The following is an 18,367-nucleotide window of genomic DNA, read 5'->3' on the forward strand; positions in this document are numbered from 1 at the left end:
TCCAACACTATACATTTTTAGCAGTCTTAACATACATTTGCCTTTGCATTAATTTACTATAAAGCATCCTTAAGTGTCACACACATACCCTCTATTTAATATAAACTTATTTTACCATACAGGTTAAACATATATCCTTATAATAATGAACAATTTTGGTTAAATATTTGATCTTTCCACAGTGAGAACACACACTGCTAGTAGTATCCATTATGAGAACACACTGCTAACAGTGTTCTATTGTGACATAAGAGATCTGGACCAATGAGGCTGGCAGGCAGATACTGGAGAGAGCTGTTCTGGAACACAGGGCTGTCACCAGCACACAGGTTCTGAGCACCAAAGACTGCAGTCCGCTAGGAAAGAAATGAAGCTGCATCTCCCATCAGTCATGCTTCTTTACATAGTAGCAGCAGGTATTGACCTCACCAAGGGAAGATAACAGGGTGGAGAGCTCTCATGGGGGTTGCATATTAGATATGAAAGGTTTTTAATTGTATAAATTGTTGCTATTACTAAGTCTATGGCATAAAGATAGTTTGATGTAGATTTTTTAAGTAATTATAGAAGAAAAAAAATTCAATAGAAATATAACTGTTCTATTTCCAATTATTCTGTTAATCTAAACTGCATTTTTTTTTCTGAAATACTTTTATTTTATTCTTTAGCCTTCATATTTTTGCTATTAGTGATTTTCATTATGGATTGGATTATTATGTTATTTCTGCTTTTTACTTGTTAAATATCCAATATCACTGAAGAGGAAAAAGGATTGTGACCAGTAATAATATGTCACAATAACATTTCTAAAGTAAACACCTGGGGGTAAATGTATCAAGCTGAGCGTTTCTGGCTGGTATAAAAAGTGGAGATGTTGCCTATAGCAGCCAATCAGACTCTAGTTATCATTTTGTAGAATGTACTATAAATGAATCTGATTGGTAGCTATAGGCAACATCTCTACTTTTCAAACCTGCTGGAATACTTTTACCCCCTGTAGTTGATAAATGGGTAACATATGGCAGTAGCAGCCATGCCTCACACACAGTTGGACAGGTGGTTGATCTTGTTTATATAATAGTAAACATAGCTCCATCAAGTGCAAGTACATATATTGTGTATTTAAAACTTAAACTGACTTTTTTTTCCTGGTATAACTTGATTTCCAGTTATTCTCGTTTAACATCAAATAAGTTTAGAAACTGGTGACCAGGACTCCTATCTTAAGGTTTAATGCTCTTTATACAGCAGCACACTACATACTACAGTAGATGAATACCAGTTATTAAGCATTGCATTGATACAAAATTAATTTTAAATAGAAACTAAAAAACCATCCAATCAATCCAAAATAAAATGTTGTTTTGTAATATTCATAAATGTATATCTTGTATCAGCCATTTAAATGTTATTCAGGCCATGTTTAATATAACAAACTGTATTGGCTCTTTCTATGGCGATAGGAGTAATTATATCCTCTACGCTAAGTCTGGCAGAATTGTTCTTCCCAACCCCACCTTGTGTGATATGTCAAGAAAGAATAATGAACCCTCTGGTCAAACAAAAAAAGGGGGATATTGTGACAAATGTATTCATAGCTCTTATTGTTTGGAGGGTTCTACTTATATCTGAGATATCAACAGTGCAAATAGTTTGACTTTTCCAATGTACAGTATAGTGGTTATAGGTCTTGGTGACCCATTTTGTCAATAAACAAGTAGTCAAAACCCTTACCTATTTGGGGAATCGAAAAGTGGCACTTGACATGTGGTCAAAAAAACAAAGGCACATTTTAAATTATAACTATATTTGAACGTAGCTTGTGTTTTTCACAGGTCTAGGGACACAGCCCCCCACCATTGTTTTTATAAATTATCCCATTGTTTTCAAAGTGAGCTTTACAATGCCCTTTATATAACGCAACTAGTAGTATGTTGCTAATAATATGTAGGATTACATTATCTATATGATGAACTCTATTTAACCCCCTATCCTGTTATTCCTACAGGTATACTTTACATTTCAGCTAGCACTTCAATGAAATTTACATATCTGCTAATCATATAGTTCTAAATCATATAGTTCCGAAAACTCAATGTGAGGCAAAACTACAAATCAATGCTTAAAATTACTTTTAATCATAACCTATATTTAAAAGTTTGAGATTTGTTGTAAGTTGCTTTTATTTTTCAGTATTATGGCCAGCTCAGGAAACTGAAGGTGTGAGTGTGGTAAGTGTTATTTTGCTACTAATTTTCAATTAAAGGATATACAAAATATAATCAAACTAACCCCACATAGCATTTTCTAGATCTTCCAAATAGTACGTTATTCCCTCCTACTATTAGAACCACAAGCTTCACATGTCTTGGATCCAAACAGTTCAGGAGATCACCAGACATGTTGACAGCCAGAAAAAAAGGGTAAACTATAGGCATGGTATAGTTGTCTATGAATTAGACAGCACGGCATGTGATCTTTACAGTTCTACTAAGGGTTAGGGAATTTCGGAAAATATTGTATTTTATTGGAGGTTCTCCTTTAAATGGTCTTGTCACCAAAAGTTAATATTTTCCAATTTAGCAAAACATCAACATATACCTATATCTAAGGATACCCATTTATTTAAGAAATTATGACTTTCAAAAAAAAAAAGTTTGCCAGTTATAACTATCACTATTGATGGCACTCTTAGAGCATAATATCAATTCCAATCTAGTAAGATTTTCACATTATGGATTCATGTCTGATGTCCAACTAGACTACTTTTACCTGATTCCAATGTATATTTCACACACATACAGACATTGTTTGTTCACTGCTGAGGGGAAGTTTCAAAATAGACCTTTTCATCAGCATTTCAGTTTCAGTAGAATTAACTTTGTTTAGAGCTTGTCTCTATTACTGACTGAGTTATATCATTTGTTTGTCCTGAGTCATGGGAAGTTGGGAGGTATGTCCCTGCCGTCCATGGTGTTCTGGAACTCACAGAAATTCAAAGCTATTTTGCTGGATGAGGCTTAGTGCTACAGAAATGCAAGACAGGCCCCCAGGGGTTTCCATTGTGACATGTACATGCAGGGGCGGGCTGGCCCGGGGGGCAGGGGGGCAACGGGGTCAGACGTCGATGACGCGGCCGCACCCCCTGTCATATGATGCGGCCGCCTGTGTGCCCCCCGGCCATCCCTCTCCCAGCCGCACCTGTGACATGTCCCTAACATGATGCAGCTACACCCCCCCTCTCTCAGAAAAGACGTGGCTGTGTCCCCTTTTATTATTCAGGGAGATATGTAATATGGGTGGTAGGCATTATTCTGCAGCCCAAAATACAGGCCTATGTAAATAGCTCCATACTGTGATAATGACGATTACCAAGGGGGTTAATTAAACAAGCAGTGGGGTGAAGTGCCGATATTGATAATGATTTCTTCTCATATACTGCTATCTATCACTCCTATTGAAATGCTCTGCACACTGCTAAATAAAAATACTCCCAATCTCTCAACTCAAACTCGTTCTCAAATTACTATCCCACCTTTCAGCTTCCATGTCTCTGCAAACTTCCCAAGATAATTGGCTACACTGTTACACATGCTTTCTTTCCTCACAAATTCTATTGAACCCTCTTCAGTCAAACTTTTGTTCCCAACACTTCACAGAGACTGCACTAACAAAGGTTGTCAATGATTTGATCACTGCTGAATGTAAAGGCCATTACTCGCCTCTAATTCTTCTGGATCTCTCTGCTGCATTTGATACTGTTGACCACTCTCTTCTAATATTAGCGCTACAATCCCTAGGTCTTCAGTACACTGTCCTATTCTGGTTCTCATCCTAAGTACCTAATTACTCTTTCAGTGTTAGTTTCTCTGGATCCACCTCCTCTCTGATTCCTTTATAAGTTGAAGTAGAACAAGGCTCATTCCTATATCCTCGTCTATGTAGATGATTATAAAATGTATCCTCTCCAGACCTCTCACCATTTGTGTTGGCCCGTGTTACTGACTATCTTTCTACAATTTCATCTTGGATGTCCTCTCACCAACTCAAACCCAATCTTTCAAAAACAGAGCTATTAATATTCTCACCAGCCAACAGAAGTTACCAACCTGACATTTCTACTTCTGTTGACAACATGACAATGAATCCTACCCCAAAAGCTCACTTACTAAGTGAGATCCTTGACTCAGAACTATCCTTTGTTGCCCACATCCTATCTATATTTAAAATCTGTTATATACACCTAAACATATTTCCAGAATACGAACATTTCACACAAGACACAGCAAAAACTTAAATTCATGCACTCTTCTTATTGCAATACCATCCTTACTGGCCTTCCCCGAATCGGACTCTCACCTCTACAATCTATTTGCATGCATCGACTATATTGATTTCCCTTTCAAATCGTTGGTGATTTGCCCTTCTAACATACAAGTCCATCAAAAAACTGCACCAACATACATCTCTTCAATTGTCTCAAAATATCTTTCCAATTCGATACCGCCATTCTGCACAAGATCTGCATCTCTCATCCACACTCATTACCTGCTCTTATTTCCGATTACAGGGCTTTTTTTGATCTGCACCCACTTTGAGGAATTCGTTCCTTCACACAACCCACCTCTTCAGGCAAGCTTATAAAATTCCTCAACCACCCTCTTAACCGCCCTAGGGTACCCTACTACCAACCTTTACAAAATTCACACAAGACAACTGCCCTCTGACAACTGACAAGCATTGCTGTGTGACTGGATCATATACCCCACTAAGCACTTTTACAAGTGCAATCTGGCTGTACCAATATGCAATATATAGCATTTAATCTCATGTGCCAAACTTCCATTGTCCAATAGACTGTAAGCTTGTGAGCAGGGCATTATTACCCCTCTGTCTGTCTCTATTACCCAGTATTGTTTTATTACCGTGTTTTGTTCCCAATTCTAAAGCACTGCAGAATATAAATGAATGTTGTTGATGATGATATTATAGTTTTTTTTTTAATTATTGTTATTATTATTGATATATGCACTTTTAGAAAGAAATCCATTGTCATTGCAGCTTTGGGTGGATAAATTTTGATTATTTTTCTTTCTAATTTACAATCTGTTATATTTTTTTTAATTCATCAAGGCATAATTTTGGTTTTATAGGGGATGGCATGTTAACACTACATTTTCATTCTTAAGTATATTCTTTGTACGTTACTGTAAAGGTCATATGTTTCAGAGAAAGTGCACAAAAATTGAGAAAAACTCTTACATTAGAATATAAAAAGTCCTTTCACTACTTTAGTATTGTGTTCTCTGCTTGTCTCAATGCTGGATTCTGATTTCCTTAGCTTAGACAGGGTGCACCTTATTCCCACACTATATTTGCTCTTTCTCTGACCTCTGCAGACATTTGTACTGAAAGCACCAGCTGCATTCACATCTATTAGGTTGCAAGTGTACATAACATCCAATTTGTAACCCTAGCAGTGGCGGCATTCTTCTGGTGATGGCATCACAATCCAACTTTCTATCTTGTAACAAAAATGGGCTAGACAAAAGATTAAATAATATTGAACGTGCAGTTGTAGTGGGCACCAGAAGCACTTGCTTGCAATGGCCATTTTGATAGACATCAAAGTAGTATAAACTCTATACCTAATCCTTTCATTGGGCTTTAGTTTGCAAAACCTGAGACTTTTCTTCACTCTGTTTCTGCTTCTCAATGGAAGCCCTTTTCTTCCCCTAAAAAGGTTTAATAGATTCCAGATTATATTGAAACTCATCTGCACAGTGGTGGTTGTTGTTGGTTGTTGTTGATAGGTATAACCCGACAAAGTTCCTTGTATGATCCAAAGATCATGGATGTTTGTTTGATTTTCTGGTATGCGACATAAACACTATACGGACAAAAGTATTTGGCCACACCAAAGGTGTTTCAATAGTTTCCAGAGGTGTATAAAATCAAGCACCGAGCTATGCAACATAGCCACAAAGCGGAAGACCATGTAAAACCACAGAGCGGGGTCAAAGGCTGCTAAGGCTTATGGTGCGTAAAAGTCACCAACGCTCTGCTGATTCCTTAGTTGAAGAGTTACGAACTTCCACTGGCATTAATGTTAGCACAAAAACTGGCAGCTTAATGGAATGGGTTTCCATGGCCTAGCAGCTGCATGAAAGCCTCACATCACCAAGACCAATGCCAAGCGTGAGATGGGGTGGTGTAAAGCACACCCACACTGTACTGTGAAAACGTGTTCTGTTCGGTGAAGTGACGAATCACGTTTCTCTGTTTGGCAGTCAGATGAGCGAGTCTGGGTGTGGCGGATGCCGGGAGAACGTTACCTGCCTGACTGCGTTATGCCAACTGTGAAGGTTGGTGGAGGAGGGATAATGGTATGGGGCTGTTTTTCAGGGTTTAGCTTATGCCCCTTTGGTTTTCGGCCATGTAGATATTTTCTGGTAGTGTTATAAACAAAGTATAGTACAAGATTTCAAAGCTCTAATGATGGCTTCATATCGGCTGATCTTGCTGCTTGGTCCACGTGCCAGATTTACAGGATTCATTTCAATAAATTGTGAATGTCCGGCGTCGGTGGCAAGTTGTTTGATTACCTTTGTCTGAAGTTGGGTCAAAAGATTACTACACACACAAGCCAATAGTAATTTGCTGCAGCTTTTTGCAATGTGCCAGATAATGTTCCAAACAATTTGTGTTATTATTGTTGGGCACTGAGATCATGTTGAGGTCCATCATGTTGCTATCACTGTGTGTGTGGTCACCTTCGGATTATACATTTAGCAGAGAAGAAATGTCATATGTATATTAAATGTTCAGCAAATAAGGCAACTATGTGAGAATAAAGCACACACCAACATGCAAAAATGGTAATGTGAAACAAGCATTTGATGTGAAACAAAAACTAGATAATTGAAGTTATGTTGTCTACGACAACATAATCCGAGTCTCCTAAATTATTTAGTCTACTAAATATCTGACACATTTCAACAGTTTGCCCACTAGGTGGTAATGCAGAGCTTTTAATTTAACGTACATTGCATATAGTTTTCTGCTTTAACTTGTCTCCAAACAGCACATAATATATTTATTTTTATTATTTCAGGTTCTTGCTCTGTGCTATTATATCACTGTTTATTTAATATCTCATTATTTGCACATAATGGAATATAAAGAAGTTTGCCAAATTTGACATGTTAAACCAAGTCCATGTTAATAACAAACATTATTATTTATTATTATTATTATTATTATTATTATTATTATTATTATTTATTTGTAAGGCACAGTGCTGGACAGCAGGAAAAATAGAGCATACATAAATCAAGGACATACAATGTAAACAAAATAAATGCAGACATAAAAACAAAAGGCTGGGAGAGCCCTACTCTTCACAATTTAGTAGAAAAAGGGTAGAGATGATGCAAGAAATGGTTTAGAGATTAGATTAGGGTAGTATTGTGGGTGTACCAGTAGGAGTACGGAAAGCTCTAGCAATGGGAAGGGAAAGGAAGTGGTTGTCAGAGTACATAAAAAGATTTGAAACCTGAGGTAGAGTCTGATCAGATTAAAAAATTAATTTAAAATCAAAACCCCTAAATCTTTGTGAGCTAGGCATCCATTCAGTTACATTTACCATACCGTCACTTCTAAATTTAGATTACTATAAACAAGATTGACTGGACAGGTCTGCCTGTACTTTTTTTTACAAGAATAAAGACCATACACACTAATATTACATATTACATATATTTACTATATCACTTTCACCACCTGTGGCTGCTGGTTTCTTTAGTTACGGCTTGTCTGCATCCTGGTACATTTGGAAAATTCCAACCAGCCCCGGCGTTCAATCAAAAGGACCCACAATTAATACTTAGGCCTTCCTCCAGCCCCAACATTAAAGTAATAATATTCCAATTTAATAAATTTCCCTCCCTCCAGACAGCCCTAGCAATAAATTAATAGCATTTACGTATAATAAATATACCTATTTCCCGCAACCGTCACTGCCATTAAATAATTCATAATCACATTTAATAAATAGACCTCATGCTTCTCAAACTCAGCCCCACATTCAATTAATAGCCCCCAAACCACCCCATCTTAAATTAATAGTCTCCACTATAAGATTAAATTTCCCCACCATCACCCCACAAACAAAATAGCACCCATTAGTTAGCCACCAACTACTACACCCACATTACATTGCCAGAAGCCCACTGTGCCAACACACACACATTACTGTGCCCTTCCATGCTGTGCCTCCTTATGATCACACTGCACCCTCCATGCTGCTTTTGCTCCCCCCTTCTCCTGGCCCCCCTTCATCACCCTTTGCCATGCTGTTTTGGCCCCCCTTCACATTCTGCCATGCTGCTGTGATCCCCCGTCACACTCTGCCATACTGCTTTGGCCCCCCTTCACAGTCTGCCATGCTGCTTTGGCCCACCTTCACCCTCTGCCATGCAGCTTTTGCTCCCCCCCTTCTCCTGGCCCCCCTTCATCACCCTTTGCCATGCTGTTTTGGCCCCCCTTCACATTCTGCCATGCTGCTGTGATCCCCCGTCACACTCTGCCATACTGCTTTGGCCCCCCTTCACAGTCTGCCATGCTGCTTTGGCCCACCTTCACCCTCTGCCATGCTGCTTTGGCCCCCTTCACAGTCTGCAATGCTGCTTTGGCCCCCTTCACACTCTGCCATACTGCTTTGGCCCCCCTTCACAGTCTGCAATGCTGCTTTGGCCCCCTTCACACTCTGCCATTCTGCTTTCGCCCCTCTTCACACTCTGCCATGCTGCTTTGGCTCCCCTTCACTCTCTACCATGCTGCCTTTGCCCCTTTTCATGCTCTGCCATGTTGCCTTTTCTCCCCCTTCACTCTCTGCCATGCTGTCTGTGCTCCACCCTTCACTCTCTGCCATGCTGTTTGTGCTCCTCCTTCACTCTCTGCCATGCTGTCTATTCTCCCCTTTCACTCTCTGCCATGCTGTCTGTGCTCCCCCTTCACTCTCTGCCATGCTGTCTGTGCTCCCCCTTCACTCTCTGCCATGCTGTCTATTCTCCCCTTTCACTCTCTGCCATGTTGCCTTTTCTCCCCCTTCACTCTCTGCCATGCTGTCTGTGCTCCACCCTTCACTCTCTGCCATGCTGTTTGTGCTCCCCCTTCACTCTCTGTCATGCTGTCTATTCTCCCCTTTCACTCTCTGCCATGTTGCCTTTTCTCCCCCTTCACTCTCTGCCATGCTGTCTGTGCTCCACCCTTCACTCTCTGCCTTGCTGTTTGTGCTCCCCCTTCACTCTCTGCCATGCTGTCTGTGCTCCACCCTTCACTCTCTGCCATGCTGTTTGTGCTCCCCCTTCACTCTCTGTCATGCTGTCTGTGCTCCACCCTTCACTCTCTGCCATGCTGTTTGTGCTCCCCCTTCACTCTCTGTCATGCTGTCTATTCTCCCCTTTCACTCTCTGCCATGTTGCCTTTTCTCCCCCTTCACTCTCTGCCATGCTGTCTGTGCTCCCCCTTCACTCTCTGCCATGCTGTCTGTGCTCCACCCTTCACTCTCTGCCTTGCTGTTTGTGCTCCCCCTTCACTCTCTGCCATGCTGTCTATTCTCCCCTTTCACTCTCTGCCATGCTGTCTGTGCTCCCCCTTTACTCTCTGCCATGCTGTCTGTGCTCCCCCTTCACTCTCTGCCATGCTGTCTGTGCTCCACCCTTCACTCTCTGCCATGCTGTTTGTGCTCCCCCTTCACTCTCTGCCATGCTGTCCATTCTCCCCTTTCACTCTCTGCCATGCTGTCTGTGCTCCCCCTTCACTCTCTGCCATGCTGTCTGTGCTCCCCCTTCACTCTCTGCCATGCTGTCTGTGCTCCACCCTTCACTCTCTGCCATGCTGTTTGTGCTCCCCCTTCACTCTCTGCCATGCTGTCTATTCTCCCCTTTCACTCTCTGCCATGTTGCCTTTTCTCCCCCTTCACTCTCTGCCATGCTGTCTGTGCTCCCCCTTCACTCTCTGCCATGCTGTCTGTGCTCCACCCTTCACTCTCTGCCATGCTGTTTGTGCTCCCCCTTCACTCTCTGCCATGCTGTCTATTCTCCCCTTTCACTCTCTGCCATGCTGTCTGTGCTCCCCCTTTACTCTCTGCCATGCTGTCTGTGCTCCCCCTTCACTCTCTGCCATGCTGTCTGTGCTCCCACTTCACTCTCTGCCATGGTGTCTGTATTCCCACCTTCACTCTCTGCCATGCTGTCTGTGCTCCCCCTTCACTCTCTGCCATGCTGTTTGTGCTCCCCCTTCACTCTCTGCCATGCTGTCTATGCTCCCCCTTCACTCTCTGCCATGCTGTCTATGCTCCCCCTTCACTCTCTGCCATGCTGTCTATGCTCCCCCTTCACTCTCTGCCATGCTGTCTGTGCTCCCCCTTCACTCTCTGCCATGCTGTCTGTGCTCCCACTTCACTCTCTGCCATGGTGTCTGTATTCCCACCTTCACTCTCTGCCATGCTGTCTGTGCTCCCCCTTCACTCTCTGCCATGCTGTCTGTGCTCCCCCTTCACTCTCTGCCATGCTGTCTATTCTCCCCCTTCACTCTCTGCCATGCTGTCTATGCTCCCCCTTCACTCTCTGCCATGCTGTCTATGCTCCCCCTTCACTCTCTGCCATGCTGTCTATGCTCCCCCTTCACTCTCTGCCATGCTGTCTATGCTCCCCCTTCACTCTCTGCCATGCTGTCTGTGCTCCCCCTTTCACACTCTGCCATGCTGTTTGTGCTCCCCCTTCACTCTCTGCCATGCTGTCTATTCTCCCCTTTCACTCTCTGCCATGCTGTCTGTGCTCCCCCTTCACTCTCTGCCATGCTGTCTGTGCTCCCCCTTCACTCTCTGCCATGCTGTCTGTGCTCCACCCTTCACTCTCTGCCATGCTGTTTGTGCTCCCCCTTCACTCTCTGCCATGCTGTCTATTCTCCCCTTTCACTCTCTGCCATGCTGTCTGTGCTCCCCCTTCACTCTCTGCCATGCTGTCTGTGCTCCCCCTTCACTCTCTGCCATGCTGTCTGTGCTCCACCCTTCACTCTCTGCCATGCTGTTTGTGCTCCCCCTTCACTCTCTGCCATGCTGTCTATTCTCCCCTTTCACTCTCTGCCATGTTGCCTTTTCTCCCCCTTCACTCTCTGCCATGCTGTCTGTGCTCCCCCTTCACTCTCTGCCATGCTGTCTGTGCTCCACCCTTCACTCTCTGCCATGCTGTTTGTGCTCCCCCTTCACTCTCTGCCATGCTGTCTATTCTCCCCTTTCACTCTCTGCCATGTTGCCTTTTCTCCCCCTTCACTCTCTGCCATGCTGTCTGTGCTCCCCCTTCACTCTCTGCCATGCTGTCTGTGCTCCACCCTTCACTCTCTGCCATGCTGTTTGTGCTCCCCCTTCACTCTCTGCCATGCTGTCTGTGCTCCCCCTTCACTCTCTGCCATGCTGTCTGTGCTCCCCCTTCACTCTCTGCCATGCTGTCTGTGCTCCCACTTCACTCTCTGCCATGGTGTCTGTATTCCCACCTTCACTCTCTGCCATGCTGTCTATTCTCCCCCTTCACTCTCTGCCATGCTGTCTATGCTCCCCCTTCACACTCTGCCATGCTGTCTATTCTCCCCCTTCACTCTCTGCCATGCTGCTCTCCCCCTTGCTTTCATTCCTTCACTTACTTTTTCTATAGGCTTCTTTCTTCTCTCCTTCTCTTCTGTCTTCTGTCTTCTTGCCGTCTCCTCTCTGCGCCGCTCCTCACTGAACGTCGGGTGTGACGACATCATGCCCGACATTCAGTGTGAACGGAGCAGAGAGGAGGGGCGCCGGCGCTGCGGTCACGTGAGTATTTTTTTTTTTCAATTTTTTTTACCCGCTCCCCCCACCAATGAAGAGGGGAGCGATTAGTGTCGGGGCCTGCCGGGGGATACCCCGGCCCCCCAGTGGGCCAGTCAGACCCTGACTGTGGCCACCTGCAAAACAGGCAGCACCTCTTTAATGCACCTTTGCCACCCTTGAATCTTATATGAATTTCTAGTATTGCAAAAAAAAAAAATTTTTATTTTTGCATGTGGGGACAATGGGCCTGATTCATTAAGGAAAGTTCAGGAAAAAATGAGTACGTTTTCTGGACAAAACAATGTTACAATGCAAGGGGTGCATATTGGTTTATTATTTTGTACATAAGGAAAATACTGGCTGTTTTTTCATGTAGCACACAAATATGTGATAGCTTATGTGTACACTGAAATTTAAAGTTGATATAGGACATGCCCTACCCCAACTAAAAATCTGCCATCACATTTTAAATTTACCTTCCCCTCCAATGCAACATGGTTTTGCCTTACTTACTTACTTTTGCTTAACTTTCCTTAATGAATCCAGCTCAATATAAGGAGCATGAATTTGTCTGTCCCACATTTTACTAAAAACATCCTGATCCGCACTGCACTTCATATCAGCAGATGAAAACTTAGTTATGCAACTCCCACAGGAGGCACTATCCTGATGCACTATCAATATAAATAGGTCCATGATGTTACATAACGAGATATGCTGGTGGAGCACACTTATACACATTCATAAGTGACTTTCAGTGTATTTATATTGTATTTAAATTGCACAACTCAGAATAAAAAACACAAATGTGATGGGAAAAATGCTAATTTGTTACAACCATAAACTTTATTCTCGTGTTGTGTCATTTGTTATTGTTATTTTTATTAATAATATTATTATCCTTTATTTGTTACATACTGACATATTTCTCAGCTGTGTACATTCAGGGGATCATGACACAAACATACAATTATAGGAAAAAATAAGAGATGTGGGGAACACTTGATTAATAAGATAGCGGAATAATAATTGTAGCTGTTGGTTGGGAATTTGTGTGTGACTACTGTACGGCAGACGGGTGGGGTACGATAAAACTATGCTGGTAATTCCGACACCTGTCATGCCTCCAAAAAAAAACCTGAAAGAATAGAAAATCGACTTGAAAATTATTAGACTTACCTTGAAGATGATGCTGGAGATCACCGAAGACAGCAGCATAATGAAAGGAGGGCTTTCCGATTTGAGAACTGACCGCCTCTGCTACCTGACATCATCGCGACGTGTGTCAAGCTAAATTTAAGGCGGCAAGTGGTTAAACACTTAACCGAACATTGCCGCTTTAAATTCCTGATTTAGTTAGCGTAACCCCAGAAAGTGATCCCCAATCTTTGAGCTATGGTGTGTCTTGTGTTTTTGTTTTTTACTTTTAACTTTGCAATTTAGTTTTTGTTTTTTTTTGTATTTAGTTTATACCAGTATATGCCATAAAGAGTGAACTAAGACTCAGCATTAATCCAGTGCAAATTAGATGTAATAGTAACTAGTACAGCAATTACTTTTGGCTCCATTCTACATGCCTTGCATAGAGGCCTTTCTTGCATTTAAAAGACATTTATTTCTATTGGTCAAAACAGATCGTTGCTTGGCAGACTGTTTGCCCTAATTAAAATGTTAAATCTGGTTGTTTTACAAAGTTGAAACTGTTTTAAATTCCATTATTATTTTTGGTTTACAGTTGTAAAATTATGCAGCCTGTTGTCCCTGCTTTTATGTGGAGTGCTAATAAATACGCAATGCTTACATATTGTGAATATGTATCCCATTTTTACATTGATTTAATTGATATTGGTTACTTCTCTATTTATTTGTGATGTTTACGGGGTGGAGGAAGGTAAACGGAAAAAAAGATGAAAGGCTGTATTATATCTAGTGTTCCAATACTATTTTAAGCTGAAGTGTGCTTTTTATTGTTTTCTCATTGTGTCCCCTTTCTAAAGGTCCCATTTTGTTCTTTGTCTTTTTTGTTAACTTGTTTGGCACTAAGGTCATCCCAAAGGATTAAATGTAGCTACTTAGGGCACATCCATCTCCTTTATGTATGTGGCACACTAGCCAGAAAGACATCAGCATAAAGACAATGTCACTGAGTTCTTATATTGTGTAGCATTGAGCACTGTGGAAATAATAGGGCTCACTTGCTTGGTGTAAGTGTGGGATTAAGACAAATGTGGTCTATTTTGCCTTTGATAATCAGAACAACTTGCCCCACCACTGTTTGCCACCTATTACATTGCGACAAATATTTGCAAGATAAATTACCGTATTTCCCCATGTATATGACGCTCCACTGTATAAGACGCACCTATATAAATCATGTGAAAAAATTGAGGATAAACATTATCCTCAATTTTTTCACAGAGTAATTGTGCAGCATATACAGAGGAGAGACAACGCTATAGTCAATTCTACCTTACCCTGTCAGATGCTTCCTCTGTCCAGTAAAGTCTTCTTTCTTCTGTCCGTCTGATCCTGATGCTGGAAAGCCGCTTAAGGTCCTCTTCGCGATGACCGGATGTCCTGAAAGGACCTTTGCAAGGTCCTTTCAGGACCTTGACAAGGTCCTGAAAGGTCATTGACAAGGTCCTGAAAGGGCATCCGGTCATCGCGAAGAGGACCTTAAGCGGCTTTCCAGCATCAGGATCAGACGGACAGAAGAAAGAAGACTTTACCGGACAGAGGAGTCATCTGACAGGCTAAGTGCTACTACCCCTGTATAAGACGCACCCAGTTTTTAGACCCAAAATTTTGGGGAAAAAGGTGCGTCTTATACATGGGGAAATACGGTATGTCATACAAATAGGCTATAAATATTATTTAGTTAGGATGGTGCATAGAAGCCCTAAAGGCACTGTAACCTCAAACATTTAATTTGTTTAATTGAACCTAGAACAGGGAAATGTATATTCTAGGCATGTATATACTAGTTTTGTGCTGTGCCCTTAGACAGGATGTGGACAAAGTCGGTATTGTGTCTACTACCTGCTCTCTGTCATATTTTTTTTGGACCTGTCTACATCCACAATAATGTCATAATCCACCCCCAATCACATCACACATACCATAGCCAGTAGGTCATGCCCCCTAGGTATTGTATTGTGAAAGGTTTAGCACACGTCAAGATTGACAATAACGCTATAACATAAATAATGTTATATTTTAATCCCTTAATATTTACATTAGAGAAACACAAAAGTGAAATAAAAAATATAGGGTTAGTGTCCCTATTTTGCAGCCAAATCCATTCTACTCATACCAGTTGTAGCTGGCCCTTTCTTAATAATATTAAAATAATCATAAGCCTTTCTTTCATGTAATTTCTGTTAAAGGAAAATGTATATAATGAGCTTGAGTTGTTTAATCGTTCTACTTTTAATTTTTTTTTTTACACTAGCCAAAATGCTACTTATATCAGTTGCCAGGGTGTACAAAAGATTTTAATCCAGTTTGTGGAACAGATGGAAGAACATATTCCAATGAGTGTGTGCTATGCGCCACAAACAGGTAATATCATCATTTTTGTTCATTATTATTGTGTGTTTAATAATGTCATGTGTGTTAAGAAAAAGTGAACAATGTAGACTTCATTGGGGAAAAGGTAAAAATAATAATTTGGAAACATCAGGTAATTACTTGTTACCAGAACAGGAACAAATAATGCCAAAAACTCCTGGGCACACCTGTAGTCGCAGACTGAGGTTTTCTAGTCCAAGTCAACTTGTGTTACACACTTCACTAAGCATTCACAGATCAATTTGAATATTCTAATTTGTTTTCTCTTTTTTATATTACACCCTCTTTTATAGTTACGATGCATGTTTGATTTTGATAGTTTACTGGCTTTGCAAGAGCCAATAGTCCGAAAGGGTCAGATCTCCGTCAAAAATGTGCAGTATTTTGGCATTCACTTTATTTGATTACAATTGAGGGATTGGGGAGCATCACAATTCATTCTTGGCCCCGGTGCTAACATTTCTTGTTATTGCTCTGGGCATGGCCTAACTTGTCCCGCCTTTGCATTCTGAAATGTTGGCAGGTATGTGTAGATAAGCACGACACAAACTGGGTGACACTTGAATAATCTGTAGTCTAGGCCTGGTCAACCTGTGGCTCTCTATTTGTTTTGGAAAATACAAGTCCCAGCATGCTGTGCCAGTAAATAGCCAGCTGATAACTGGCAGGGCATGCTGGTACTTGTAGTTTCACAACACCTGGAGAGCCACAGGTTGGCCTGCTGTAGTCAATTAAATTATAGGAATGATAAAAGCAGCACAGATTAATTCAGTTAAACAGCTAAGCACAGGGATAAAAAACTTCTAGGCGAAATGCTGTTAAGAACCCATTTTGCCATTCAGGAGATTTTGCACTTAATGTTTTGGAGGTAATGGTGCATTACTTTCAAGTCGATACTGTTTCCAATCTTGGCATTGCTTGGTAACCATGTCAATATTTATGAGATGATTAGTAGTTCATGAAGAGTCAATAAAATACTGGCACCTAATGGATAACATTGTGCAACATATGTGTTTTTATCCACAGAGACAATGGACTGAAAGTTCACATTAAGTGGAAGGGAGAATGCTGATGTGCCCATATTAAATCTTGGAGAGCTTCGGAAGTTGATCTTTTTTTTGTGACAGTGATCACTTTGTTTAGCATTTCAATCATGTGAAAAAAGTCCAATCCAGACTATAAAAACGTCTTCAAAACAAAAATGGATTAAGTATATATATCTAGAGTAAAGTACTATATTAAGATATGGTAAAAATATTTTGGCATACTAAATAAATAGTGGTACAATTTAGGATCTATATGCTTCTCATGGTGATAGGCTTTATATTGACAACGTGGGGGGAATTCAATTGGCTGCATTGCTTGTGAAAGTAATGCAGCCTGCGCACTATTACAGTTACTACGGTAATAGTGCGTATTATTACCGTTAGTATTGTAATTTCAATGCTGATTTTTGCTCACAGCTCTTAGAGGCGCAAACAGAAATCCATATTAAGATTACCGGACTATTGGTAATAGTGTGTGTGCTGTGTTACTTTCACAAATAACGTGGCCAATTGAATTCCCCCTCTTGAATTTGTTTAAAAAGTGGTCCTTTTAATTTTGCTGTATATGAAATAGTAAAACAAATTAATTTCATTGTGTTTAGTTTAGGCTTTGCTTAGAAAACCAAAATCTCTTGACTTTTGCCTTTATCAATTGAAATGCTTAAAGTTTACTAGATAAGCAAAGCATAGTGGGGGATCAGTTTTGCTGTTGCGTCACTAGATTTGATTTGGTATTGAAGCATTAAAGTTTGATGTGGTTTTAATGTAGCACCACTAACTTTGTAACAACATATCGGTGGCTGACACTCATTTTACACCATCCAAGTGGAAAAAAATGAAAAGTAGATGAAATAAAAAATACCATGAATGTGTACTTACTTTCTATGCTCTGTTTTGTGGATCCAATGAAGACAACAATGGATCTAATGGTGCCGCACCATGGTTATTCCCCAAAGACAGATAGTGTATAGTGGTACTGTGAAGTCTCAATGTTGTAATCTTAATTATTCAAATATCTGGCAGAGAAATACAGAGTGAGGGTTCTGTGTAAAGTAGAGACATTACACCCTGTTCTTTTTTCTCTTGTTCCAAGAAGGGAGCAGCAATATAACTAGTTTGAGATTCATTCCATTTTATAACCATGACTCCCCAAGAAATAATATGTTAATTGTAGTTCCTCCATACCTGAGTCATTCTCCTATCGAGCTCTATCCATGAGGAACACAGGATGAGTTCTGTGTGGTTGACATGGTATGTCAGGAATGCGCTCCCAGTGTCCCTGACTTGAATGACTACTGTAATGGGTTACACGTGAATCCAGCACTCAAACTTGTCCTCATCTATCACCCAGATAATAGATATGTTGAATCACCCCCAAACAGGTCTCTCACACTCATACAAACCTAGGATCTGCCATCACCCATGGACTCTGGGCAATAAGACCTTGTGTCACACAAATGTATCTGCTTGCTCATGTTATTCTTTTTGTTACAAATGAGTTAACAATTCCCACACCATCAATCAAACATCAAAAATTAACAAATGGTCAAGCAACATAAAATGCTTATGGATTTGTTAGAGCTTCAAGGATAAAACATATTACATTTTTGATTTTATGTACAAAACTTTAGGGCATTAGGTTATAATAAAAAGGAACATATAATCAGTGACATACATAAAATATATGTGATACAGTCATAATCACAAACGGGATGAATTGCAGAGAATAAACACTTAACCTGATGGGCTTTGTCTTTTATGAAAGTGCCGCTTTAAAAAATAACTTAGAAACGCCGGAATCGGCGGTGACCGCTGCATAGTTAATATACCCCAGAGTATTTAAGTATTTTTCACTGGGGGGGCATTCAAATTGACAGTGTATATGCTAATG

The 18,367-nt window shown here is 40.9% G+C and overlaps 1 long non-coding RNA gene across 1 annotated transcript; it reads left to right on the plus strand.

Annotated features, from left to right (window-relative positions):
• The first annotated feature begins 261 nt into the window (after positions 1-261).
• LOC142107519 (uncharacterized) lies at positions 262-17,354 on the plus strand. Its single transcript, XR_012679968.1, has 4 exons — positions 262-416; positions 2,194-2,231; positions 15,312-15,421; positions 16,457-17,354. It is a non-coding gene; the product is annotated as an uncharacterized LOC142107519 (long non-coding RNA).
• Positions 17,355-18,367: the final 1,013 nt, after the last annotated feature.

Source organism: Mixophyes fleayi, chromosome 1 (genome assembly GCF_038048845.1).
Source record: "Mixophyes fleayi isolate aMixFle1 chromosome 1, aMixFle1.hap1, whole genome shotgun sequence".
Lineage (NCBI taxonomy): Eukaryota > Metazoa > Chordata > Amphibia > Anura > Limnodynastidae > Mixophyes > Mixophyes fleayi.